The following is a 27817-nucleotide window of genomic DNA, read 5'->3' as shown; positions in this document are numbered from 1 at the left end:
TCAATTCTCAACTTGAGCCAATGCTCTACCATGTTCAACAATTAACCATAATACTTCCACAAGTTAACAATTCAATTCAATTCTTAACTTTAACCAATGCTCTACAATGTTTAACAATTCAATTCTCAATTCTCAACTTGAGCCAACGCTCTACCATGTTCAACAATTAACCATAATACTTCCACAAGTTATACTCCTCAATAGAAATTATCATATAGAGCATAAACAATACAAAACGGAATCACATTAATCATAGTATAAGACACACGGGCATGCTTGACACCAACGTATAGATACTCGTCACCATGCCTATACGTCATACTCATCAAATAACACATAGAAAATAGGACACAACTCCTAATCCCTCAAGTTAAGGTTAGACCAAAAACTTACCTCGCTTTGCAACTAATTCAAATTTACAATAAGTCTTTGCCTCTCGAATTCGTGCCCGAAATTCTCAATCTAGTCATAAACAATTCAAAATACTCAACACGAATCGTAGGAACTAATTCTATATGAATTTACAAATTTTCTAGATTAAAATCCGAAATTTAGCTCAAAAATTGCCCGTGGGCCCACGTCTCGGAATCCGACGAAACTCACAAAATTCGACAACCCATTCCGATACGAGTTCAACCATACAAATTATCGAATTTCAATGTCAAATAGACCTTCAAATCCTAAATTTTCATTTTTGAAAAGTTTTACAAAAACCACAATTTCTTTCATCCAAATCCGAAATAAACGATGAATATTGATATAGATTCATAAAACATAATTACTTCCGGGTATAGAACACTTACCTCGGTTGATTTGGACTTGATTTGAGCTCAAAATGACCTCTTCACCTCAAAACCCAAACCCCCAACACTAAAAACACTCTTTCCCCCGGTTTGGTATTTATAGGCCTAGATTTCTGGGCTTCAGACGCGATCTGGTCGCGATGGCAGCACTTCACTGCCAGCCATTTCTTTCGAACGCATCGCATCCGTAGGCTCCTCCGCTAGCCTTTGGTAATTTGGTCATAACCACTTGTAGGACTATCCAAGTGACAAACGGTTTGAAGAGTTGGAAACTAGACTCAAAGGGCGTTAATTTGATAGGTTGTGCATCACACAACTCGTTATATCCATGTAGATATGCTCATCCAAAGTGTGATCTTGTGCGTACTTATTTGCAACTTTAGTATATTATGAAATTTTCCAACTTGGCTTAGGCTTAAGACTTTACTTTGAACCCATATATCTTATAGTACGCCTCGTACACTTGCTATCATATCCATTTGGCATCCATCATGGTAATAGACCTTTTCCACATACTAAATAATATAATTAGAACACATCAACTATCTTATTTCGCCAAAATGCGCCGAATTATCCTATGGACTTCCAAATCCAAATTTGGACACACGTCTAAGTTCGAAATCACCATACGAAGCTATTGACATCATTAAAATTCCAATTTGGGGTCATTTGCTCAAAAGTAAACTCTTTGGTCAACTCTTTCCATTTGAGCTTCAAAAATAAAATTTTGATTTACTTTAAATTTAACTCTGAATCTTACAAAAAAATCTAACTTGACCATACATGTGGGTCATAATGCTTATTACGAAGCTCCTCGAGGTCTTAAGCCGTTGAACGAGACGCTAATTCTTATAACGACAGGTCGGGTCGTTACATAACTATCTCGGTATTTTAAGACCTTGAAAAGTGGTATCAATAATTCCTCGACTTGCATGCGCAGTTCATATAATTTTCTGGAAGGTTTTTTTATGTGAAAAATAGATTAAATTGTGAATTAGAGCTTTAAAACTCAACTGAGTTGACTTCGGTCAACATTTTGAGCAACCGAACCCGAATCCAAGTTTTGACCATTTCGGTAGTTCCGTATCGTGATTTGGGACTTGGTCATATGCCCGAAATCGAATTCGGAGGTCCCTAGCTCAAATTATCGCCATTTAATGGAATTTAGAAATCTAAGGCTAAAGATTTCTTAAGTTTGACCGGAGATTTGACTTTTGAGCAAACGACCCCGGAATGAAATTGTAACGACCCGACCGATCATTTTGAATAGTACAATCTTGTTTTCCCATTTACTACTAAATTCATGCTTTACAGTTGTTATAGGATTCGCCGAGATAATTGGTTCAGGTCCGGTGAAGTTTTGAAATGAATTGAGACACTTAGTCTCCAAGAAGAAAGCTTAAGTTGAATAATTTGACCGGAAGGTGGAATATATGTAAACGACCCCGGAATAGATTTTTGATGATTCCAATAGCTCTGTATGGTAATTTTGGGATTTGAAGTGTGTTCGGATATTATTTCAAAGTCCATAGCTAAATTAGGCTTGAAATGACGAAAGTTTGAAAAAAAAAATTAAAGTTGGAATACATTAATAAGAAATTTTCGACTTGAGAGTTTTTTTAGGGAAAGAAGCACTAAAGCTTCTAGAGACCTATACAATATTATCATAATTATTATCTCTTTCAGATTTTTTTTGGGGAGAAGAGAAAAAAAAAACAAATAATTAAAAATTTGGGACAGAAGGTAGTGTTGAGACAAAAGTGGATTCTTCTTTTGGTCTCCATTATCTTTTTGATTTTTCAAGTTTCATTTAGATTTCAGAAAAATTAGAAAATAAAAATACGACAACATACACTTATGCTTCTTCCTTTGGTTTTTGATATATAGCTTCCAAAATATGGAATATGATTGAGTCGAATCTATTTTGATTTTTGATCGTGTTTGGCGTCGGAATTTTTTTTCTAGCTACCGTTCGCGAGTTCCGATTGTGGTTCATGTTTATCTTTGTTGCTGTCTCTCTTTTGTTTGGATCCTGAAGGCAAAATATTGCATTCCTCGATTATTCTATTGGTGTTAAAGATAATTTTGGGTTAGCGGATTCGAGTCGTTCAAAGTTGGATAATCGAGGGAAAGTCCTACTAGTGGATTGAGTTAGCGTGACTTGAGGTAAGTGACTTGTCTAACCTTTGCGTGGGGGACTTTCCCCTAGGATTGGTATTAATGTGCTAAATGAAAGTCGTGTACATAAGGTGACGAATGCGTACACAGACTAAATGTGGAAGGTTATACTTTTAATTTGTGTAGATCACTGTTGCATATTAATTAAATCATTTATTCCTCTTTTATTCATTGTCATTAAATTATTTTCATATAAGTGAAACTTGTCAGACTTTTTCTTGCTAATTGCCTATCTGTTAAATTGAAACTTTGTTTCTTTTATTTGTGCTCATTATTTGAAGGTTGTGTTTTCTTAATTTAATAATTTTTTTATATGAAGTATTTGGCATTTTAAAAATCGGTATGGAATCAAGGTGCTAAATTTGGGAAATCATTATTTGCTGAGTTTTTTATATTCATTGTGATTGAGCCGCTAGCTCCTTATTGTGGAAAATATAGTTGTTGTTAATTTATTTTGGCAAGTAGAAATATTTGAGCATTTGAGGTGCAAATTGTGATATATTGTGATATTAATACGCATGCGGTGGTATAAAGTCTGGGTATTGAAATGCATGTGGTGATATAAGGGTGGCTTGATACGCGTGGCTAGTAGGGGAACTACTAGAAGTCATGCGATGAGATAAGGGTGGCTAAAACGCGGGACGCTATTTCGGAAAAAATATATATATTTTTTTAATTAAAATTAAATGTGAAGGCTCCCGCGGTGATATAAGGAAATGAGATATTGTGAATTTATTTATGATTTGGGACTACGAGGTGGTACCTCGAAAGTGCCCCTGTTGATATTCTTTATGGCTGCATTTACTTTCCAGTTATTCTATCATTTTTATTTATTAAATTAAAGCTTTTCCTTTAGTAAGTTATTATTAATTGCTCTTATTCTGTGTTGTTAAATTTTGATATGTTCCTTATGTGACTTGTTTTCATTTGTCATTACTATTATTATATTGTTAAACTTCTTGCCTTGTCTTTTATTATTTTCAGTAGGGCCCTGACTTGACCTCGTCACTACTCAATCGAGGTTAGGCTTGGCACTTACTGGGCACTGCTGTGGTGTGCTCTTACTACACTTCTGCACTTTTTTTTGTACAGATCCAAGTACTTCCTATCAGACTAGGTATCAGTGAGCTAGCTGTACGTGGAGACTCCAAGGTATACCTGTCAGCGTCTGCAGACCTCGGAGTCCCCCTCTATCTTTACTATCTTGTTTCTTTATCTTTATTAGACTCCGATGTTTAGAGCTATGTTAGAACTCTTTTTAAGAGCTTGTGACTTGTATTTTTTACTGGGTTTTGGGAACTTTATTATGTACTAAATGGTGGATATTTTGAGAGTCTTAATTGTTATTTTGATTATTTAGTGTGTTAATAAGCTTACCTAGTCATAGAGACTAGGTGCGGTCACGATACCCTATGGAGGGAAAGTTGGGGTCGTGACAAGTTGGTATCAGAGCTCTAGGTTCATAGGTGGTATGAGTCAAAAGAAGGTTTAGTAGAGTCTTGCGGATCGGTACGGAGACATTTGTACTTATCTTCAGGAGGCTATGGAACTATTAGGAAATTATCACTTATTTGATTCCTTATCGTGCGTATTTGTTGACTTCAAATTATTAAACATTTTCCTTTCTATTCTCTCACAGATGGTAAGGACACGTACGACTGGATCCGCTGATCAGACACCCACACCCCCTGCTATAGCTGCAAGAGGCCATGGTCGGGGCCGGGGTCGGGGCAGAGGCCGAGGGAGACCACGTGGTGCAGCCAGATCACCTGCACAAGCTGTTGCTGAGGAGCCACCAATAGTTCCTGTTGGAGAGCAGACACCTGAGACGCCTGTTACTGCCCCTACACTTCAGGAGACTCTTGCTCAATTTCTGAGCATGTTTAATACTCTGGATCAGGTAGGATTGATTCCACTTGCTCCTGCCACATCACAGGCCGGGGGAGGAGCACAAACTCCCGCAGCCTGTACTCCAGAGCCACGGGTCCAGGCTGATCATGTGCCAGGGGTCATACCAGTGCAGCCCAAGACTAGAAGAGCGGTTTCTGAGGGGGATCAACTCAGGCTCGAGAGGTACAAGAGATACCGCCCTCCTACTTTCAGTGGCTTGGCGTCAGAAGATGCCCAGGCATTTCTTGAGGAGTGCCACCGTATCCTCCGTACCATGGGTATTACGGAGACCAGTGGGGTTTCTTTCACTGTATTTTAGCTTAAGGGAGCAGCTTATCAGTGGTGGCGGGCATATGAGTTGGGTGGTCCTACCGAAGCAGCTTCACTCACTTGGACTCAGTTCTCAGATATGTTCTTGCGGGAGTATGTTCCCCATTGTCTCAGAGATGCATGGCGCGCGGAGTTTGAGCAGTTGCGCCAGGGTTCTATGACTGTCTCGGAGTATGCAGTTTGGTTCAGTGATTTATCCAGGAAAGCACCAGCCTTGGTTGTTACCGTCAGAGAGAGGGTTCGTCGATTTATCGAAGGGCTCAACCCTAATATCAGATATAATATGGCCCGAAAGCTGGAGATGGACATCGCATGACAGCAAGTAGTGGCAATCGCCAGGAGATTGGAGGGTATGAGGGTTCGAGAAAGAGAAGAGAGGGAGGCTAAGAGGCCTCGCGATTCTGGCACATATAACAGTTCTCGTGCTCCAGCTGCAGCCCGTCATGGTAGAGGCTATGTGATCCGTCCTATTCATTCTGCACTTTCAACTGCCAGTGACATTCTGCCTACTCCTAGACCTCAGGCTCCTTATTATGCACTGCCATTATCTAGTATACCTCCTACACGTGGTTATTTCAGCGTCCAGTCTAGTTGATCAGGCCCCATCCAGTCTCAGCAGTCGTGTCCTTCGAGGGCTTGTTTTGAGTGTGGTGACACTCGTCATATTATGAGGGATTGCCCTAGACTAAGAAGGGGTAAACCTCCATAGATTCCTCAGGCCCCACCTGTTCCATAGGGCCCTCAGGTTTCTCAAGCTATAGTTGTTGCACCAGTTGCCACTCCACCTACACAGCCAGCTCGAGGTGGAGGTCGGGCGGGTAGAGGTCTCCCTAGAGGGGGAGGTCAGGCCAGACATTATGCTCTTCCAGCTAGGACTGAGGCAATTGCATCCGACTCAGTCATCATAGGTATTATTTCGGTTTGTTATAGAGAGGCTTCAGCCTTGTATGATCCAGGCTCCACCTATTCTTATGTGTCTTCTTATTTTTCTCCATATTTGGGAGTGTTTCGTTATTCTCTGAGTTCTCCTGTGCATGTATCTACACCCGTGGGAAATTCTATTATTGTTGATCGTGTGTATCGGTCGTGTTTAATTATTATTAATGGTTTTGAGACCAGATCCGATCTATTATTGCTCAATATGGTAGATTTTGATATTATTTTTGGGTATAGACTGGTTATCTCCCCATCATGCTATTCTCGATTGTCACGCTAAAACTTTGACCCTGGCTATACCTGGTATACCACATATATTATGGAGAGGTGTTTTAAATTTTGTTCCTAGCAAGGTTATTTCCTTTTTAAAGGCTAGGCGTATGGTTGAAAAGGGGTGCAATGCTTATCTAGCCCTTGTGAGAGATGTCAATGCTGATAGTCCTACCGTAGAGTCAGTTCTAGTAGTCAGGGATTTTCCAGATGTATTTCCAGCTGATCTTCCGAGTATGCCACCCGATAGGAATATTGATTTTGGCATTGATTTATTACCAGACACTCAGCCTATTTCGATTCCGCCATATCGGATGGCCCCATCAGAATTGAAAGAATTAAAGTAGCAGCTATATGAGTTGCTTGATAAGGGTTTTATTCGTCCTAGTGTGTCACTTTGGGATGACCCAATCTTGTTTGTAAAGAAGAAAGATGGCTCCATGCGTATGTGTATTGATTATCGACAGTTGAACAAGGTTACAGTGAAGAACAAGTACCCATTGCCTCGTATTGATGACCTATTTGATTAGTTGCAGGGTGCCAAGGTATTTTCAAAAATTGATTTGCGGTCTGGGTATCACCAGTTGAAAATTCGGGATTCCGATATTTTGAAGACAACATTCAGGACCCGTTATGGTCACTATGAATTTCTTGTGATGTCTTTTGGGCTAACCAATGCCCCGGTAGCATTTATGCACTTGATGAACAGTGTATTTCAGCCCTATCTTGATTCATTTTTCATAGTATTTATTGATGATATCCTGGTATACTCACGTGGCCAGGAGGAACATGCACAACACTTGGGTATTGTATTGTAGAGACTGAGAGAGGAGAAACTTTATGCAAAATTCTCTAAGTGTGAGTTCTGGCTTAGTTCAGTAGCATTCTTGGGGCACATAGTGTCTAATGAAGGGATTCAGGTAGATCCGAAGAAGATAGAGGCAGTTCAGAGTTGGCCCAGACCATCCTCAGCTACGGAGATCCGGAGTTTTCTCGGCTTGGCAGGGTATTATCGCCGATTTGTACAGGGTTTCTCTTCTATTGCTACACCTTTGACCAGACTGACCCAAAAGGGTGCTCCGTTCAGGTGGTCTGAGGAGTGTGAGGAAAGCTTCCAGAAGCTCAAGACAGCTTTAACTACTACTTCGGTATTGGTCTTGCCTACAGGTATAGGGTCTTATACTGTGTATTGTGATGCATCGCGTATTGGTCTCAGCACAGTGTTAATGCAAGATGGTAGGGTGATTGCCTACGCATCCAGACAATTGAAGGTACATGAGAAGAATTATCCCGTGCACGACCTTGAATTGGCAGCTATTATTCATGCCTTGAAAATTTGGCGGCATTATTTGTACGGTGTCCATTGTGAGGTTTATACCGACCATCGTAGTTTACAACATTTGTTCAAGCAGAAGGACCTTAATTTGCGACAGCAAATGTGGTTAGAATTACTTAAGGATTATGATATTACCATATTGTATCACCCGGGGAAGGCCAATGTGGTGGCCGATGATTTGAGTCGGAAAGTTTGGGTAGTCTAGCATATTTACCGGTAGCAGAGAGGCCATTAGAATTGGAGGTTCAGGCCTTAGCCAATCAGTTCGTTAGATTGGATATGTCGGAGCCCAATCGGGTTCTGGCATGTATGGTTTCTCAGTCCTCCTTATATGACCTCATCAAGGAATGCCAGTATGATGATCCTCATTTACTTGTCCTAAAGGATACGGTTCAGCACGGTAATACCAGTGATGCAACTCTTGGGGATGATTGGGTAATGAGGATGCATGGTCGGTTGTGTGTTCCTAATGTAGATAGTTTGCGTGAGTTGATTCTCCAAGAAGCTCACAATTTGCGGTATTCCATTCATCCGGGTGCCGCAAAGATGTATCAGTATTTGAAGCAGCAATATTGGTGGAGGAGAATGAAGAAGGACATAGTAGAGTATGTAGCTCGGTGCCTAAATTGTCAACAGGTGAAGTATGAGCACCAACGTCCAGGTGGATTGCGGTTGGCAGAGATTTATATTCGCGAAATTATTCGCCTTCATGGTGTGCCACTGTCTATTATTTTTAATACGGGCACACAGTTTACATCACAATTTTGGAGAGCAGTGCAGCGAGAGCTAGGCACACAGGTACAGTTGAGTACAGCTTTTTACCCTCAGACGGAAAGACAGTCCGAGCGCACTATTCAAATATTGGAGGATATGCTACGTGCTTGTGTTATTGATTTTGGGGGTTCTTGGGATCAGTTCCTGCCGCTAACAGAGTTTGCTTATAATAACAGTTACCAATCAAGCATTCAAATGGCCCGTATGAAGCTTTATATGGGAGACGGTATCGGTCTCCGGTGGGTTGGTTCGAGTCAGGTGAGGCTAGGATATTGGGTACTGATTTGGTTCAGGATGCCTTAAACAAGGCCAAGTTGATTCAGGAACGGCTTCGTACGGCGCAGTCTAGACAGAAGAGTTATGCCGATAGGAAGGTCCGTGATGTGTCTTACATGATTAGTGAGAAGATCCTGCTGAAGATTTCGCCTATGAAAGGTGTTATGAGATTCGGGAAGAAGGGAAAGTTGAGTCCTAGATATATTGGACCTTTTGAAATACTTAAAAGGATCGGGGAGGTGACTTATGAACTTGCTTTGCCACCTAACCTATCGGGTGTTCATCCAGTGTTTCATGTATATATGCTCCGGAAGTATATTGGGGATCCATCACATGTTTTGGATTTCAGTACAGTTCAGTTGGATGGTAATCTGACTTATGATGTAGAGCCGGTGGCAATTTTAGATCGCCAGGTTCGAAAGTTGAGATCAAAGAATATAGCTTCAGTAAAAGTGTAGTGGAGAGACCAACCAGTCGAAAAAGCTACTTGGGAGACTGAACGGGAGATACTGAGCAAATATCCACACCTATTGGAGACTCCAGGTATTTTTCTAAACCCGTTCGAGGACAAACGTTTGTTTAAGAGGGGGAGGATGTAACGACCCAACCGATCATTTTGAATAGTACAATCCTGTTTTCCCATTTACTACTAAATTCATGCTTTACAGTTGTTATAGGATTCGCCGAGATAATTGGTTCAGGTCCGGTGAAGTTTTGAAATGAATTGAGACACTTGTCTCCAAGAAGAAAGCTTAAGTTGAATAATTTGACCGGAAGGTGGAATATGTGTAAACGACCCCGGAATAGATTTTTGATGATTCCAATAGCTCCGTATGGTGATTTTGGGATTTGGAGTGTGTCCGGATATTATTTCAAAGTCCATATCTAAATTAGACTTGAAATGACGAAAGTTTGAAAAAAAAATTAAAGTTGGAATACATTAATAAGAAATTTTCGAATTGAGAGTTTTTTTTAGAGAAAGAAGCACTGAAGCTTCTAGAGACCTATACAATATTATCATTACTATTATTATCTCTTTTAGATTTTTTTTTTGGGGAGAAGAGAAAAAAAACAAATAATTAAAAATTTGGGACAGAAGGTAGTGTTCAGACAAAAGTGGATTCTTCTTTTGGTCTCCATTATCTTTATTTTTCAAGTTTCATTTAGATTTCAGAAAAATTAGAAAATAAAAATATAAAAACATACACTTATGCTTCTTCCTTTGGTTTCTGATATATAGCTTCCAAAATATGGAATATGATTGAGTCGAATCTATTTTGATTTTTGATCGTGTTTGGCGTCGGATTTTTTTTTCTAGCTACCGTTCGCGAGTTCCGATTGTGGTTCATGTTTATCTTTGTTGCTGTCTCTCGTTTGTTTGGATCCCTAAGGCAAAATATTGCATTCCTCAATTATTCTATTGGTGTTAAAGACAATTTTGGGTTAGCATATTCGAGTCGTTCAGATTTGGATAATCGAGGGAAAGACCTACTAGTGAATTGAGTTAGCGTGACTTGAGGTAAGTGACTTGTCTAACCTTGCGTGGGGGACTTTCCCCTAGGATTGGTATTAATGTGCTAAATGAAAGTCGTGTACATAAGATGACGAGTGCGTACACAGACTAAATATGAAAGGTTATACTTTTAATTTGTGTAGATCACTGTTGCATATTAATTAAATCATTTATTACTATTTTATTCATTGTCATTAAATTATTTTCATATAAGTGAAACTTGTCTGACCTTTTCTTGCTAATTGCCTATCTGTTAAATTGAAACTTTGTTTCTTTTATTTGTGCTCATTATTTGAAGGTTGTGTTTTCTTAATTTAATTATTTTTTTATATGAAGTATTTGGCATTTTAAAAATCGGTATGGAATCAAGGTGCTAAATTTGGGAAATCATTATTTGTTGAGATTTTTATATTCATTGTGATTGTGCCGCTAACTCTTTATTGTGGAAAATATAGTTGTTGTTAATTTATTTTGGCAAGTAGAAATATTTGAGCACTTTTGGTGCAAATTGTGATATATTGTGATATTAACACGCATGAGTGGTATAAGGTCTGGGTATTGAAACGCATGTGGTGAGATAAGGGTGGCTTGATACGCGTGGCTAGTAGGGGAACTACTAGAAGTCATGGGTGAGATAAGGGTGGCTAAAACGCGGGACGCTATTTCGGGAAAAATATATATATTTTTTTAAAAAATTAAATGTGAAGGCTCCCGCGGTGATATAAGGAAATGAGATATTGTGAATTTATTTATGATTTGGGACTACGAGGCGGTACCTCGAAAGTGCCCCTATTGATATTTCTTTATGGCTGCATTTACTTTCCAGTTATTCTATCATTTTTATTTATTAAATTAAAGCTTTCCCTTTAGTAAGTTATTATTAATTGCTCTTATTCTATGTTGTTAAATTTTGATATGTTCCTTATGTGACTTGTTTCCATTTGTCATTACTATTATCATATTGTTGAACTTCTTGCCTTGTCTTTTATTATTTTCCAGTAGGGCCCTGACTTGACCTCGTCACTACTCAACCGAGGTTAGGCTTGGCACTTACTGGGCACTGCTGTGGTGTGCTCTTACTACACTTCTGCACATTTTTTTTGTGCAGATCCAAGTACTTCCTATCAGACTAGGTATCAGTGAGCTAGCTGTACGTGGAGACTCCAAGGTATACTTGCCAGCATCCGCAGACCTCGGAGTCCCCCTCTATCTTTACTATCATGTTTCTTTATCTTTATTAGACTCCGATATTTAGAGCTATGTTAGAACTCTTTTTAAGAGCTTGTGACTTGTATTTTTCACTGGGTTTTGGGAACTTTATTATGTACTAAATGGTGGATATTTTGAGAGTCTTAATTGTTATTTTGATTATTTCGTGTGTTAATAGGCTTACCTAGTCATAGAGACTAGGTGCAATCACGATACCCTATGGAGGGAAGGTTGGGATCGTAACAGGAATTTTGATGATTCCAATAGTTTCGTATGGTGTTTGGGACTTAGGAGCATGTTCGGATTTGTATTTGGAAGTCCGTAGGACAATTTGATGCATTTTGGCGAAAGTTAGAAATTTGAAGGTTTTTGAGAAGTTTGACTGAGAGTTGACTTTTAGATATCAGGGTTGGATTCCAATTCCGAAAGTTGGAGTAGGTCTGTAATATCGAATGTGATTTGTGTGCAAAATTTGAAGTCATTCCGGAATGATTTTGGTAAGGTTTGAGACACTTAGTCTCTTTTAAAGAAGCTTAAGTTGGAAAAGTCAACCAGATACTTACTTATGTGTTAGAGGGCACGGATGTGAGTTACGATGGTTCGGTTAGTTTTGAAAGGTTATTTATGACTTAGGAGCGTGATCGGAAGGAGTTTTGGAGGTTCGTAGTAGATTTAGGCTTGAATTGGCGAAGTTGATATTTTTGGCGTTTTCCGGTTGATAGGTGAGATTTTGATATAGGGGTCGAAATGGAATTCCGAGAGTTGAAAGAGTTCCGTTGTGTCATTTGGGATGTGTTTGCAAAATTTCATAACATTCAGACGTGGTTTGGTTGAGTTTTTGATCAAAAGAATAATTTAGAAGATTTTGAAATTCTTACGCTTAAATCCGATGCGAATTTGGTGTTGTAATGTTGTTTTGAGCGTTCCGAAGGTTGGAACAAGTTTGAATGATGTTATGGGATATGTTGGCATATTTGGTTGAGATCCAGTGGCCTCGGGTGAGTTTCGGGTGATTAAACGGACTATTTCATCTTTGGAAAAGTTGCAGATGTTTCTGAGCTTCAGCTGTGCACCAGAAAATTTCTGGTGCGAGAAGTCCAGTTTGGAAGCTCATATCATGCAATCTATAAGGAATCAGAAAAATTGCAAAACATGAAAGTTGTATTCCTTGTATTCTAGTTTCCAGAAAGTTAAACCATTCATGATTTGGATGTTCTAGAGCTGGTAGAGCAGTTTTGACAACATTTTCTAATGCATTTTAGAAGCTCATATCTCGGAATATATAAAGAGTTATATGGTGTACAACCTATCAAATGAAAGATCTTCGAATCTAGTTTATAAATCTTCAAAACTTTTTGTCATTTGTATATTTCTACAAGGAGTTATGGGCATTTTCATAGAAGGTGTACAACATGGGAAAATGGTAAGAGGATGTACAACCCGCATAGCGCAAGGTACAACTCGATGAAGCCTGGGCAGATTGTTTTAAACACGCGTTTTAGCCCATTTCTTTCATTCCTTTCATTTGGCTTGGACGATTTTGGAGAGCTCAAGAAGGGATTTTCACCAAGCAATACTAGGTAAGTGATTTCTTCCTATTTTTGAGTTAAATATGTAATCTTACATGGATTTAGACATGAAAATCAGTAGAAAAAGGTGGAGTTAGGGCTTGAGATTATGAGACCTTCTAGGGATGATTTGAGGGGTCAAACGAACTCCGATTTTTGAGTTCTTTATATGTACGGACTCGTGAGATGATGAAGAATATTTTGGTATAAAGTTTGTCTAGTTACGAATATAGGCCCGGGGGTTAGGTTTTGACTGATTTAGGGTTTTGTGTTTAAAATCAATATTTTTCAATTAGAATTCATTCATTTAGCATAATTTGATGATAAAAATCTGAACTTGGTAGATTTTGAGCACTCGAAAGTTGGGTCGAGAGGCAAGCGTGTTGCAGAGTAGCTTTTCTGGCTAGTTCAAGGTAAGTAATGATTGTAAATGTTGTCCTGAGGGTATGAAACCCTGGATTTCACATCATTGTGCTACTTTGAGGTGACACACACACTAGATGATGAGCGTGGGGTCGTGCACCGTTGAGGATTGTGAATTAGTCCGTCCCATATGACTGTTAAACTGCGTATTTGATTGAAAATTGTTTAATATCATTGTGTTTTGGAAAGTATTATCATGTTTTGGGCTGAATGCCATATTTGGGCTCGTGCCAACTATTTTGGACCCTTAGGGGATTTTTCCTACTATTCCTCACTATCTTGACTTCATATTACTCAGTCATGTTGTATTCTACTGTTTTCATAACTCAGCCATATTTACTCCGTTTTGATATTTTAAATGATATTTTGGGCTGAGCATCATGTTTTACTATTGCCCGAGTGGCATGAGAGATTTCTGACTGAGTGAGGCCGAGGGCCTGTGTTGTGAGGATACTATGGGATCCGGCTGCACGCCGCAGCAGTATTATACTGATTCATGATTTTGAGGCCGAGGGCCTGATTTGTTATGCCACGAGGTGGCTTGTTGATATGAGGCCGAGAGCCTATTTGATTATGCCACGAGATGGCTTGTTATTACGCTTGGGCCATAAGGGGCCCCTCCAGGAGTCTGTACACTCCCAGTGAGTGCGGGTACCTAGTGTGAGTGAGATGATGTAGCCCGAGGGGCTGTTTTTGTTTCATATTGTTGCGTAAGCGGTTGTTCTTCATCCATATTTTGCCCGATGGGCTATTCTTGATTCATATTATGTCTGAGGGGCTGATTTCGAGCGATTGTGAGGTAGCCCGAGGGGATGGTTCTGTTGATATTATGTCCGAGGTGCGGTTTATGGTACATATTTTTCCCGAGGGGCTGTTTACATTTCTATCATTTTTTTACTCAATGTTTTATCACTCGTTTGAAACTATTGAAAGTTGTTTTAAAAGGTTTTACTAAAACTGAGCTTGATTTACGAAGTAAATGGTTTCTGTATTGTATTTTAGAAATATACGATATTTGTTGTAGTGCTATGACGTGAAATTATGTGTTTTCTTACTGCTCAGCTTTCATTTACTTTTATTACTTACTGAGTTGGCGTACTCACATTACTTCCTGCACCTTATGTGCAGATTCAGGTATTTCTGAACCCGATAGCGGGTGTTGACTGCTCAGTGGCAAAGTCATTGGAGTTAGCAAGGTGGATACCCGACGTTCGCAACCCTGCTCTTCTCCGTCTTGTCTTCCTTAGACTGTTTTTAGTTTATTTTCATACTCTTCGTTGTACTAAGATGCTCGTGACTTGTGACACCCCGATGTCGGGTTGTATCTATTTTCGCACTTGTTCTATTTCACTAAATTTATACTTGTTGGGAATTTATTCTTATAAATGACTTAAATTGACTTATTAAATTATAAAAAATAAATTTGGGAACTAAGTCGGCTGACCTTGTCTTCACGAGAGGCGCCATTACGATTAGGTCCGGTTCGGGATCGTGACAAGTTGGTATCAGAGCCTAGGTTACATAGGTCTTACTATTCATGAGTAGGTTTAGTAGAGTCTTGCGGATCGGTGCAGAGACATCTGTACTTATCTTCGAGAGGCTGCAGAACCCTTTAGGAAATTCCACATTCTTGAATTCTTATCGTGCGACATTGATTAAACTTGAAGGATAATTCCTTGAATTCCTTCAATGAATTCGTTTGCGCACATGAGCGCTCGGTATCTACTGTGCATCGACAACTTGTGATTCCCTAGATGAGGTGCGAGATGTGATCTTTGTATGTGATGTTGGGATAGTCTGGAGGACTTGAGACCGAGTTTTGTCTGTGGCTTAAGTACTGAGATTTCGATTGTGTGAGCACATGTATTTGGGACTTATATGTCCGTTTGTGTCCTTATTGGTGGGATATGTGACTGGATAACTATGGGGCGAGTATGATTTGATTGCGAGATGTATTCAGATTATTCGAATGTGACAAGAAGAGTTTGCTGGAGATGTAGTAAGGACTATTAGGTGTTTGACTTCTGTCTTGAGTTAACGTATGACCTCGAGCTATGGGTGTGTTGAAGGACCGCTCGTGTAGTTTAGTTGTGGAGTGGAGTAGATCTTCATGTTGTGTTATGAGTTCAGACTAAGGGGGGATTAAGTGATTTCGTAATAGTATGATTATGGAAAAATGTAGAGAGATACTAGTTTGAGGCTAAGCAGGTGGGTTACCTCCTGCGGGGTGTGTCGAGGTTTGTGTGAACCCTATGTTGTTTTGTAGTGAGCCCTCTTTTACCAGTGAATTACATGTGCTACAATTTGAGTTTGGATCACGTATGAGAGTTAGATTGACTGTTACAAGGGTGAATGCGAGATTTGAAAATGGTTTGAGGAATTAGATGGGTTGTGTTGCACAAGCTTATGAAGGATTTAACTTAATCTCATCCAGTTGGGGCAACTCAACCAGTTATTGTGGCACAGGCCAATGACAGGCATGCCTTGTCTTTTGAGGTTTTGCCGAGATTGGATAAGGTTGGGACTTGCGGTATGTCTGCCTCTTTAATTATCCAATACTTCAGTATCAAAGGAGTTAGAAAAACAACCTTAAATTTATTGAAGGTCCGCTTACTTTGGAAGTTAAGGTTGTAGATTTTGGGGTGCTTCAGAGGAAGTACAATGGTTTACGATCTTCTGGACTATGTAGTTCGTGCCAAGATTTATCTTGATGTATGTCTACTTTTATGATTATTGTGCATAATTAGGGGAAAGAGTTACCCCAAAGAAGAATCGGCGAGTATATGAATAAACAGGTTAGCTCAGCAATATTGAGTCAATATAACAAATGAAGAAATTAGCCATCGGTGTTTGTTGCATGCCTATGAAGAGGGAAGACTAACTAATGTAACACCACCTACTCAGCTAAGTTCTCATAAATGTTTTTGAAGGAGTTTGTTTACCAGATTCTCTGTAATATGTGGTATATGGGGTTTGAACGGTTGTGTCAGGTCACCATGATGGTGTTAGAATATGTCATCAGGTTCAATAAGTTAGCCATCATACTTCTACTTTGGTTCCTAAGCTAGAGAGCGAGTCCACAGACTCATTAAAGGACTAAATTATGATATTGAAATTTAGTAAAACCCAGGAAGCTATAGGTTGATGCTTCATTTCGGCTAGTGGTAGAAATTGCCAAAATGTTAGCATGTGTTCTGGATGAGGAAAAGAGGAAGCTAAGAAGACCAAGAGGTCTCGAGGTTTTAAAGGATTCAGCGGATCCTACTCTACAACTACAAATCGTTATGATAGGGGCTCGGGCAACCAGCCAGCCCAGTCAGTATATCTGATTACTCGGGGTGCTCCAAAAAGTTTTTTTTAATGCACCACCGCCACGAGGTTCGTATAATTGTTATTCCAGTTATCTAGCATAGACTCAGTATAAGCAGCCGAACCCTCAAAGGGATTGTTCTGAATGTGGTAGTACTAGGCACATCATGGGAAAATTGTCCTAGACTTGAGAGAAATATATTTTGTAAAAGCACTCAGGCTACGTGCCCCGTTACAGTTACTACTCCATTTGCATGACCAACCAGAGGTAGGGGTCAGGATGTTAGAGGTGGATGTGAGACTTTTAGAGGTGGAGACCGAGCCGTTGATATATTTTCTATGGTATGGATGAGGTCACAATACCAGATGGTGTCGTTTCAAGTGCGGTCTCGAATTATTATAAAGTAACAATTTTGTTAACTTGATTTGGTTCTGAGTATCGAGGAAAGTCCTCCTATTGTGCTCCACTTATGAGTAAGCTTCGTAATTCTAAAATCTGCTTATGTGAATACTCCTGTTGGGAGATTCGATGGAGATAGCTATGTCTATCATTATGTGTTGTGATTTTGTTAAATGGAAAATTATTCAAAAGAAGAAAATGGAATGTTCCAATTTGGCACGATGTGCATATTACTTGTGGTATAGAGTTAAGGACGAGATCCTCGTGTTTTATATAATGTGAAATATTTAAATCGGGCTACAAGCTGCGGTAGATGTTATATAAGGACGAGGTCCTTGTGGTGAAAAAAAATTATGTGTTTAAATGCCCCCTTTGTGAAATTAAAATTTGTACTATAGTACTTATAGGGAGTCATGCCTATTAGACTTATCTGCAAAAAAATTCTTGTATGATTATCTTTGTGCATAATTTGCCATGTTTGTATTGTAATTATTGAGTTTTAGACTACGAGGTGAGTGCCCGGGGATGTAAATTATTACTCGTTAATTCGGGTAAGTAATTATGAGATTTTCATGCCTTATTATCAGTAAACTGGAGGTTTGAACGAGATTTTATTAACATGAGGTTAATTGGCGATGTTGTAATCTATTATGAATAACTATTAAGACCAGAGATATGGTTATGGTTATACATATGATGCATTTTATGTCAAGATATCATTGTGATAATATCGTGCTTGTAATGCGGAGATTAGTGTTATTGATATATACTTTGTGTACTTTGCTGGGTTATGGACATGGTGTTAGAAGTTGTTTTGGTGTTAATATAACAGGTAGATAGGCCCAATTACAAGGGAGACTCTGCCAAAATTTCTGAAAAATTTGGGAGTTAGAAAAAAATTTGGGATATTGAGATGTGCAAAGAAAGAGATAAGTTACATTATGTGTTTGAGGACGGACTCTACATCTCATTTGAGGACGAATGACCCTAAGTGGGGGAGAATGTAATACCCCATATTTGATAGGTGCGTAGCCATGAGTTACTATAGCCAGTCGAGACTAATATCATGTGTTGACATGAAAATCGGACCTTTCGGGAAATGATTGGAGTGCAAGAAATTTGGTCTTCAAGTTTACAAATATGGATAAAGGAAATAATCTCAATTGAAATAGTATTGTCAGACTTATATTGAATGCGGTAATGTGGGATCAACCGCGAATATTTGTATAAAAGTAAAATCGTCAATTTGGCAACCTAAGAATAATTTTTAGTACGTTCGAGGACAAACGTTTGTTTCATAGGTGGAGAATGTGATGACCCAAAATGTCACCTTTAAATTAAATAACTATCTTGGTATTTTAAGACCTTGAAAAGCGGTATCAATAATTCCTCGACTTGCGTGCATAGTCCATATAATATTCCGGAAGGTTTTTTTATGTGAAAAATGGATTAAATTGTGAATTAGAGCTTTAAAACTCAACTGAGTTGACTTTGGTCAACATTTTGAGCAAACAAACTCGGATCTAAGTTTTGACCATTCTAGTAGTTCCGTATCGTGATTTGGGACATGGTCATATGCCCGGAATCGAATTCGGAGGCCCCTAGCTCAAATTATCGCCATTTAACGGAATCTAGAAATCTAAGGCTAAAGATTTCTTAAGTTTGACCAGAGATTTGACTTTTGAGCAAATGACCCCGAAATGGAATTTTGATGATTCCATAGTTTCTTATGGTGTTTTGGACTTAGGAGAATGTTCGAATTTGGATTTGGAAGTCCATAGGACAATTTGACGCATTTTGGCGAAAGTTAGAAATTTGAAGGTTTTTGAGAAGTTTGACCGAGAGTTGATTTTTGATATCGGGGTCGGATTTCGATTCCGAAAGTAAGAGTAGGTCTGTAATATCGAATGTGACTTGTGTGCAAAATTTGAAGTCATTCCGGAATGATTTTGGTAAGGTTTGAGACACTTAGTTTCTTTTAAGGAAGCTTAAGTTGGAAAAGTCAACCGGATGTTGACTTATATGTTAGAGAGCACGGATGTGAGTTACGATGGTTTGGTTAGCTCTGAGAGGTGATTTATGACTTAGGAGTGTGATCGGAAGGAGTTTTGGAGGTTCGTAGTAGATTTAGGCTTGAATTGGTGAAGTTGATATTTTTGGCGTTTTCCGGTTGATAGGTGAGATTTTGATATAGGGGTCGGAATGGAATTCCGAGAGTTGTAATAGTTCCGTTTTGTCATTTTTGATGCGTGTGCAAAATTTCATGTCATTTCGGACGTTGTTTGGTTGGATTATTGATCAAAAGAGTAATTTAGAAGATTTTGAAATTCTTAGGCTTGAATCCGATGCGAATTTGGTGTTGTGATGTTGTTTTAAGTGTTGCAAAGGTTGGATCAAGTTTGAATGATGTTATGGGACATGTTGGCATATTTGGTTGAGGTCCCAGTGGCCTCGGGTGAGTTTCGGGTGGTTAAACGGACTATTTCATCTTTGGAAAAGTTGCAGATTTTTCTAACCTTCAGCTGTGCACCAGAAAATTTCTGGTGCGAGGAGTGCAGTTTGGAAGCTCATATCTTGCAACCTATAAGGAATAAGAAAGATCAACCTATAAGGAATAAGAAAGATTGCAAAACATAAAAGTTGTAATCCTTGCATTCTAGTTTTCAGAAAGTTAAACCATTTATGATTTGGATATTCTATCAGAAAGTTATGTTGGATCGAAAATGGCTGGTGGAGCAGTTTCGACAGAATTTTCTAATACATTTTAGAAGCTCATAAGTCGGAATATATAAAGAGTTATATGGTGTATAACCTATCAAATGAAAGATCTTCGAGTCTAGTTTCTAAATATTTAAACCGTTTGTCATTTCAATATTTCTACAAGGAGTTATGGGCGATTTAACAAAAAGTGTACATCAGGGAAAAATGGTAAGAGGATGTACAACCCGCACAACGCAAGGTACAACTCGATGAAACCTGGGCAGATTGTTTTAAACACGAGTTTTAGCCCATTTCTTTCATTTATTTCATTTGGCTTGGACGATTTTGGAGAGCTCAAGGAGGGATTTTCATCAAGCAATACCAGGTAAGTGATTTCTTCCTATTTTTGAGTTAAATATGTGATCTTACATGGATTTAGACATGAAAATCGGTAGAAAAAGGTGGAGTTAGGGCTTGAGATTATGAGACCTTCTAGGGATGATTTGAGGGGTCAAACGAACTCCGATTTTCGAGTTCTTTATATGTACGGACTCGTGAGATGATGAAGAACATTTTGGTATAAAGTTTGTCTAGTTTCGAAATACGGGACCGAGGGTAAGTTTTGACTAATTTCTGATTTTGTGTTTAAAATCGATATTTTTCAATTAGAATTCATTCATTTAGCATAATTTGATGATAAAAATCTGAACCTGGTAGATTTTGAGCACTCGGAAGTTGGGTCGAGAGGCAAGCGTGTTCCAGAGAAGCTTTACGGGCTAGTTCGAGGTAAGTAATGATTGTAAATGTTGTCTTGAGGGTATGAAACCCCGGATTTCACATCGTTGTACTACTATGAGGTGACACACACGCTAGATGACGAGCGTGGGGTCGTTCACCGTTGGGGATTGTGACTTAGTCCGTCCCGTATGACTGTCAAACCGCGTATTTGATTGAAAATTGTTTGATATCATTGTGTTTTGGAAAGTATTATCATATTTTTGGGTTGAATGCCATATTTGGGCCTCGTGCCAACTATTTTGGACTCTTAGGGGATTTTTACTACTATTCCTCACTATTTTGACTTCATATTTGTACTCAGGCATGTTGTATTCTACTGTTTTCATAACTCAGCCATATTTACTCCGTTTTGATATTTTAAATAATATTTTGGGCTGAGCATCATGTTTTACTATTGCCGGAGTGGCATGAGAGATTTCTGACTGAGTGAGGCCGAGAGCCTATGTTGTGAGGATACTATGGGATCGGGCTGTGCGCCTCAACAATGTTATACTGATTCATGATTTTGAGGCCGAGGGCCTGATTTGTTACGCCACGAGGTGGCTTGTTGATATGAGGTCGAGAGCCTATTTGATTATGCCATGAGATGGCTTGTTATTGCGCTTCGGCCGTAAGAGGCTGCTTCAGGAGTCTGTACACCCCCAGTGAGCATGGGTACCCAGTGTGAGTGATATGATGTAGCCCGAGGGCTGTTGTTGTTTCATATTGTTGCCCAAGGGGCTGTTCTTGATCCATATTATTTTCGAGGGGTGGTTCTTAATTCATGTTATGCCAGAGAGGCTGATTACGAGTGATTGTGAGGTAGTTTGAGGGGCTGGTTCTGTTGATATTATGCCCGATGGGCGATTTATTGTACATGTTTTGCCCGAAGGGCTGTTTACATTTCTATCATTTTTTTACTCATTGTTTTATCACTCGTTTGAAACTATTGAAAGTTGTTTTAAAAGGTTTTACTGAAACTGAGCTTGATTTACGAAGTAAATGGTTTATGTACTATTTTTGAGAAATATAGGGTATTTGTTGTAGTGCTATGATGTGAAATTATGTGTTTTCTTACTGCTCAACTTTTATTTACTTTTATTACTTACTGAGTTGGAGTACCCACATTACTACCTGCACCTTGTGTGCAGATTCTGGTATTTCTGAACCCAGTAGCGGGTGTTGATTGCTCAGTGGCAGAGTCATTGGAGTTAGCAAGGTAGATGCCCGACGTTCGCAGTCCTGCTCTTCTCCCTCTTGCTTCCTTAGACTGTTTTTAGTTTATTTTCATACTTTTCGTTGTATTCAGACCTTAGTAGATGCTCGTGACTTGTGACACTCCGATGTCGGGCTGTATCTATTTCCGCACTTGTTCTATTTCACTAAATTTATACTTGTTGGGAATTTATTCTTATAAATGACTTAAATTGACTTATTAAATTGTTAAAAATAAATTTGGGAATTGTGGCGGCTGACCTTGTCTACACGAGAGGCGCCATTACGATCGGGTCCGGTTTGGGGTCGTGACAATGGGAAAGACCACTTTTCAATAATATTTTTCTTCTACATAGTATATATAAGAATTCAAAACCTAAAAGGAAATATTTAGAAAGAATTGATCCGTATAGATTGTTACTATTTTTCTTTTATACATATATTATATAGCTCAATAAGGAAGGATTTAATATGGTATATAATTTTGTTGATTTCAAAGTTCTAAATATTAGTTTATAAATAAATCATTATTTCTAAGTAATAGAAAAATAATTACATGATTATTTTGTCCAATTTGAAACCTATTTATAAAGGGTAAAAAAAGCAAACGACATTTCACTAAGGCCTTTCATGCTTTTATCTAATCTTAGGATACGCGCTTTGTGCGTGTACTTATATCAACAAATATATAATTTTTAAAAATTATATATATATTATTCAATAATGTGTTTTAGTTATTGAAAATATCAAAGAAAAAAATGTAAGTTTCTAAATATAATGAATATTAATCTCATTAAGCTACCTCATTAAACAAAGAAATCCTACTGCACTTTAGTCTTTATATGTCTTATTATGATTTATGAGAATATATATCTTATGAAAATTATTGTTATCTTTATTACCAAATACTATAAACAAATAACAAAAAAAATACTTTACAATAATTATTCAAAGATAATAAAATAAATTGAAGAATTTGAATCTTTGGGTCTGTTAGAAATTTATGAGTGTAGAGATAGAACTATAGCTCCTGAGATACACTAAATAACAATATAAAGTATGAAATAGCTAATATTGAATTATAAAAAATGATGTAATACGATATGAAAAATATCAGGAGCTATCATTTATTAAAATAAATATAAAAAGAAAGAAAAATGATAAGGGCAATTTTTGTGAATTTTTTTTTTTGTCTTATGTTATACCCTTATTGCTTCAACTTAACATTTTAGCAATTTAACTTTTAATGCTATATTATAATAAATTTTTCTCTATTTTCTTATTTCTTTCACGTCAATTGCTCTTATTGTGTAAAATAATTTGTGTACCTTAAGAGTTTTATCAACTTCACAAATAAGTTTACTTACATAATAATTTTAAAACAAAATTGAATTGACTTTTTTGCTGCTTTATTAATTCAAAGACTTAATTATTTGTTGAGATTTTATGTTTTTTTGATAGTATAAAAGATACAAATTATTTCCAAACTTTTCTCCTACTCGAGCATAATATTATTCTCTTTATCGATTTTATGTAATATTGAAAACTACATTTAATAATTAGAACAAATATTTAATTAGGTAAAAACATCTTGCCTTAGTAGTAACAGTATATAGAAACATGTTAGAATTATAGGTTCCCTAATAAGAGGAATCAATGTAAACATATTTCTAGGGAAATCACGTGAGTATTCAAGGAAAAGAAATGTAATACTCTTAATTCTCTTAAATAATATCTATTTTAAAGTCCTTAATATCAGGGTTTCTTACTTAATTCAATAAGGAAAAATCTAATAATCAAAATTTAGTTTCTTTTAAAGTCCTAAATATTAGGATAATAATTAAATGACTATTTTGTCTAGTGTGAGCTCTATTTTAAAAGGATAAATAAGGCGAACGACATTTCGCTAAGGATCTTCGTGCTTTTAATATAGTATAGATATAGATAGATATAGATATAGACTAGTTTTTACACTCGTGTGTTGCACGAATATCTTAAGCGTTAGATTTGAAATTAAAGCTCATAAAAAATATTAGCATATTGGTTCAATTTTTTTTTGGAATCACAAATGCGTTATTAATTTCGGATTCCAAACTCAAAATACTTTAGGGAAAAAAAACTAATCCAACCTTTGTTTTCACGTGGAATTCAAAACGAAAACTAACAAATTTTCATCAATTTTGTAAACTAATTTCTTCAATTCTAGTAATTTCAATATTTTATTGGCTCTATTAATTATCTAAAAATAAATTCATACATACTACTCAAACATATATATAGACACATCTATATCAAAATAATCGTGATATTAAAAGAGTAAAATAATGTGCACGAAAAACAGAAATCAAAATACACAACCCTTCAACTCTAGCTTAGGTCAACAATTATTATTTATGAATTTAGCATATTTTGTTATATAATTGATGGGCATTCTACCTAATCCCTAGCACAATCTATTGCTATTTTTTTTTTCCTGATTTTATTTAACTATGTAATAAAGGCTAAAAAAAAGGTTGAGCTATGTAGAAACCAAATCGACCAAAAAGTAGGCGTAAACCAAATCGGCCAAAAAGTAAGGCGTCAAAAATTTGACCCAAAGTCAACTACGTAGCATTAATGTGTGCGATGTTTAAATGGAGGGAAAAAAATAGTTTGGTAATTTACAATTATATCCTTAAACTATACAAATAATCAAGGTTATAAAAGTCGATCAATATTTCAAGAATATTTTAGTCGTTCAATATTTAGTCTAAATTATTCGTGCTTTTATAATAAAGATAGATAAATATGAATATAGATAGATAGATAAATATATTAAAATTAAAAAAAAAGACAATGTAAAAGAAAAATGGTTGGATTAACAACCTGATGCCTATAATTTTCCCAGCCATTGGAGCCAGCAACTAGGACAGCCCATCTGGCTACTTCCGATTCTTCAGTTAAGAATTGCGAGATACTACGACCTTCATACTAACCAGTATAATCCCACTTAGTGGCCCAGTATAATCTCACTTAGTGGGGTCTGGGGAGGGTAGTGTGTACGCAGGTAGAGAGACTGTTTCCAAATAGACCCCCGGCATCCTTCCCTCCAAGAACTTCCCACCTTGCTCTTGGGGAGACTCGAACTCACAACCTCTCGGTTGGAAGTGGGGGTTGCTTACCATCAGAGCAACCCCTCTTGTCATAATGAGCAACCCCTCTTGTCATAGTATTATGTACTTAAATTGAGAGCAAAACAAGAAATATGACACTAACATTGTACTTAAATATCATAGTATTATGTTTTGAGGTTAACAAAAAAGCACTCTTAATTATGGATTATTGTGTTGTATGAATAGGTGCATGTGTGCGAAATTTATAAGAGTTCAAACTCCTTGTACCAACACTAGGGACGCATCACTTAAGATACTAATGAGGACAACGTAGATTTCAAAGTTCTAAAGGGAAAAACAATCATAGGAACTCACGAAATATGTCCAAAAATTGACAATTGCAAATTACAATACACTAATTATTCTCCTTGCTTTAAGCGAAATTTCTTGTCATTTAATAAGTTTGTCATGTCATCACATAGTTATTGTACTTATTTTGGTCTACAACATAGATGTAGTACGTTCTTGTTTTATTAGAATGAATAAAAATAGATAGTCACTTTCTAGCTACTTTCTCAAAGACTTTTGTACATGAGGTTTCTTGGGATGAACATTTTACCACATGGTTTGTACCTGAGACTCGTGGCTCTTTTGTTTTGCTAATGCATCATGAATAAGAGCCTTCTCCTTTTGATGAAAGAAACATGCGAATCGCTGAATTGTCAGTTGATGAATCAAAATGTCATCTCATGGGTTATTTAGTAGCAGTTAGTCAATTACTTATATTTAATGGATTGTATTTCGTTTTGAATGATAAGTATATGTGTACTGTTAGATTGCATGAGATCAAGCAAAAATAGTGAAGAAATAGGAAACCTAAACGAGAGGAAGAAGGTTCCAGAGAGAAGAAGACTTTCTGATATTTTTACATAATGACCCGTAGGTCTCAAACCCGGAATCTCAAATGTATATATACATGCCCAAATGTATATCTGACTAAACTATATAATTACAAAGTCCAAATGACAAGGCCCAGAATAACAGCCCAACGTAAGTCCAACACCCCCCCCCCAAGTTGGAGGGTGGTTGGCCACACCCAACTTGCTCAAGATAGATCTCTGAGTGACACCTGGGAGTGGCTTAGTCAGCATATCGGCCAGTTGTAATTTGCTGGGAACATATGACAAGGAAATGAGTTCATCTTGGAGTTTCTCGCGAACAAAATGACAATCCAACTCTATATGTTTTGTACTCTCATGAAACACCGGATTCCGAGCAATGTAGATTGCGGACTGACTATCACAATATAAAGGGACTGGAACAATAGAAGTAATAGAGAGTTCATGTAACAACCTGGTAAGCCAAGCAAGTTCCGCAACAACTCGACGCATTGAACGGTACTCAGCATCGGCGAAGGACAAAGAGACAGTGTGTTGCTTCTTAGACTTCCATGTGAGTAGAGAACCACCAAGTAACACCAAATAACCACTAACAGACCTCCGAAAATTAGGACAAGAAGCACAGTTCGAATCACAATAAGCATGTAGGGAGAAATCAGAAAGGGCAGACATAAACAAACCTTGCCCCAAAGTACCTTTGACATACTTAAGAACATGATATGGAGTAGAAAGATGAGATGAAGTAGGGGCATGCATAAACTGACTCAACAATTGTACAGAGAAAGCTAAATCAGGCCTGGTATTTATGAGAAAATTCAGTTTGCCAATAAGCTTCCTATGCAAGGAAGGATCAGACAAGGGGCTCCCCTTCTTCAATAGAGAGTTTCAGATTCACATCTAAGGGGCTTGCAATAGCATGACAATCTAGACAATTGAATTCAGATAAAAGGTCCAAAGCAAATTTCCTTTGGCAAATGATAACACCTCCATATTCAGTGATAATTTCCAAACCCAAAAATTAATGCAAATGCCCTAAGTCTTTTATCTTGAATTGAGCATCTAGAAATAACTTGAGAGAACTCATCTCCTCTTCATCATTATCATTTAAGAGAATATCATCAACATAAACAACAACAATTGTAATATGAGAACCAGTAGACTTGACAAACAAGGAGTAATTATTTTTTGAAACTGAGTAGCCCTTAGAAAGGAGAGAATCTCTTAATTTTGAATACCATTGCCTAGAAGCTTGCTTTAGCCCATATAAGGATTTGTTCAACTTACAAACCATGTTAGGGACAGAAACACTTAGGCCTTGGGGTATTTTCATATACACCTCTTCATCTAGGTCTCCGTGTGAAAGCATTATTGACGTCCAATTGGTACATAGGCCAACCCTTTTTGACTGCCACAACTATGAATGTTCTGATAGTGGTCATTTTTACTATGGGGGGAAAAGTTTCATTGTAATCAATTCTCTCTTATTGGGTATCACCCCGTACCACCAACCTAGCTTTGGATCTCTCTATACTACCATCAGCTTTATGTTTTATCTTATAAACCCATTTGTTACTAATTGATTTCTTTCCCACAAGGAGAGGGACTATATCTCAGGTTTTATTGAGTTCAAGGGCTTCAAATTCCTTCAACATAGCAGCTTGGAAGTTAGAGTAGGAGGAGGAAGGGCACCACAAAAGTAATCTGATAAGTAAGAAGGAGGATTATGTAGTCTGGAAGGATATCTTGAAGCGAGAGAAAATGAGGAGGAAAGTGTATTAGGTGATGGAGGTGAAGAAACATGTTCAGAAAATGTTGTTCCAGGTGAAGGCACAAGGTCAGAATATGATTTGAGTGTGGTGGAGAAGGAATAAGAGGGGGAATAGAAGGAGATGGTGTAACAGGACAATGCTCTGTAGGTG

This window comes from Nicotiana sylvestris, chromosome 3 (genome assembly GCF_000393655.2).
Source record: "Nicotiana sylvestris chromosome 3, ASM39365v2, whole genome shotgun sequence".
In the NCBI taxonomy this organism is placed as follows: domain Eukaryota; kingdom Viridiplantae; phylum Streptophyta; class Magnoliopsida; order Solanales; family Solanaceae; genus Nicotiana; species Nicotiana sylvestris.
The sequence above is the reverse complement of the archived record's forward strand: the minus strand, read 5'-3'. Positions refer to the sequence as shown.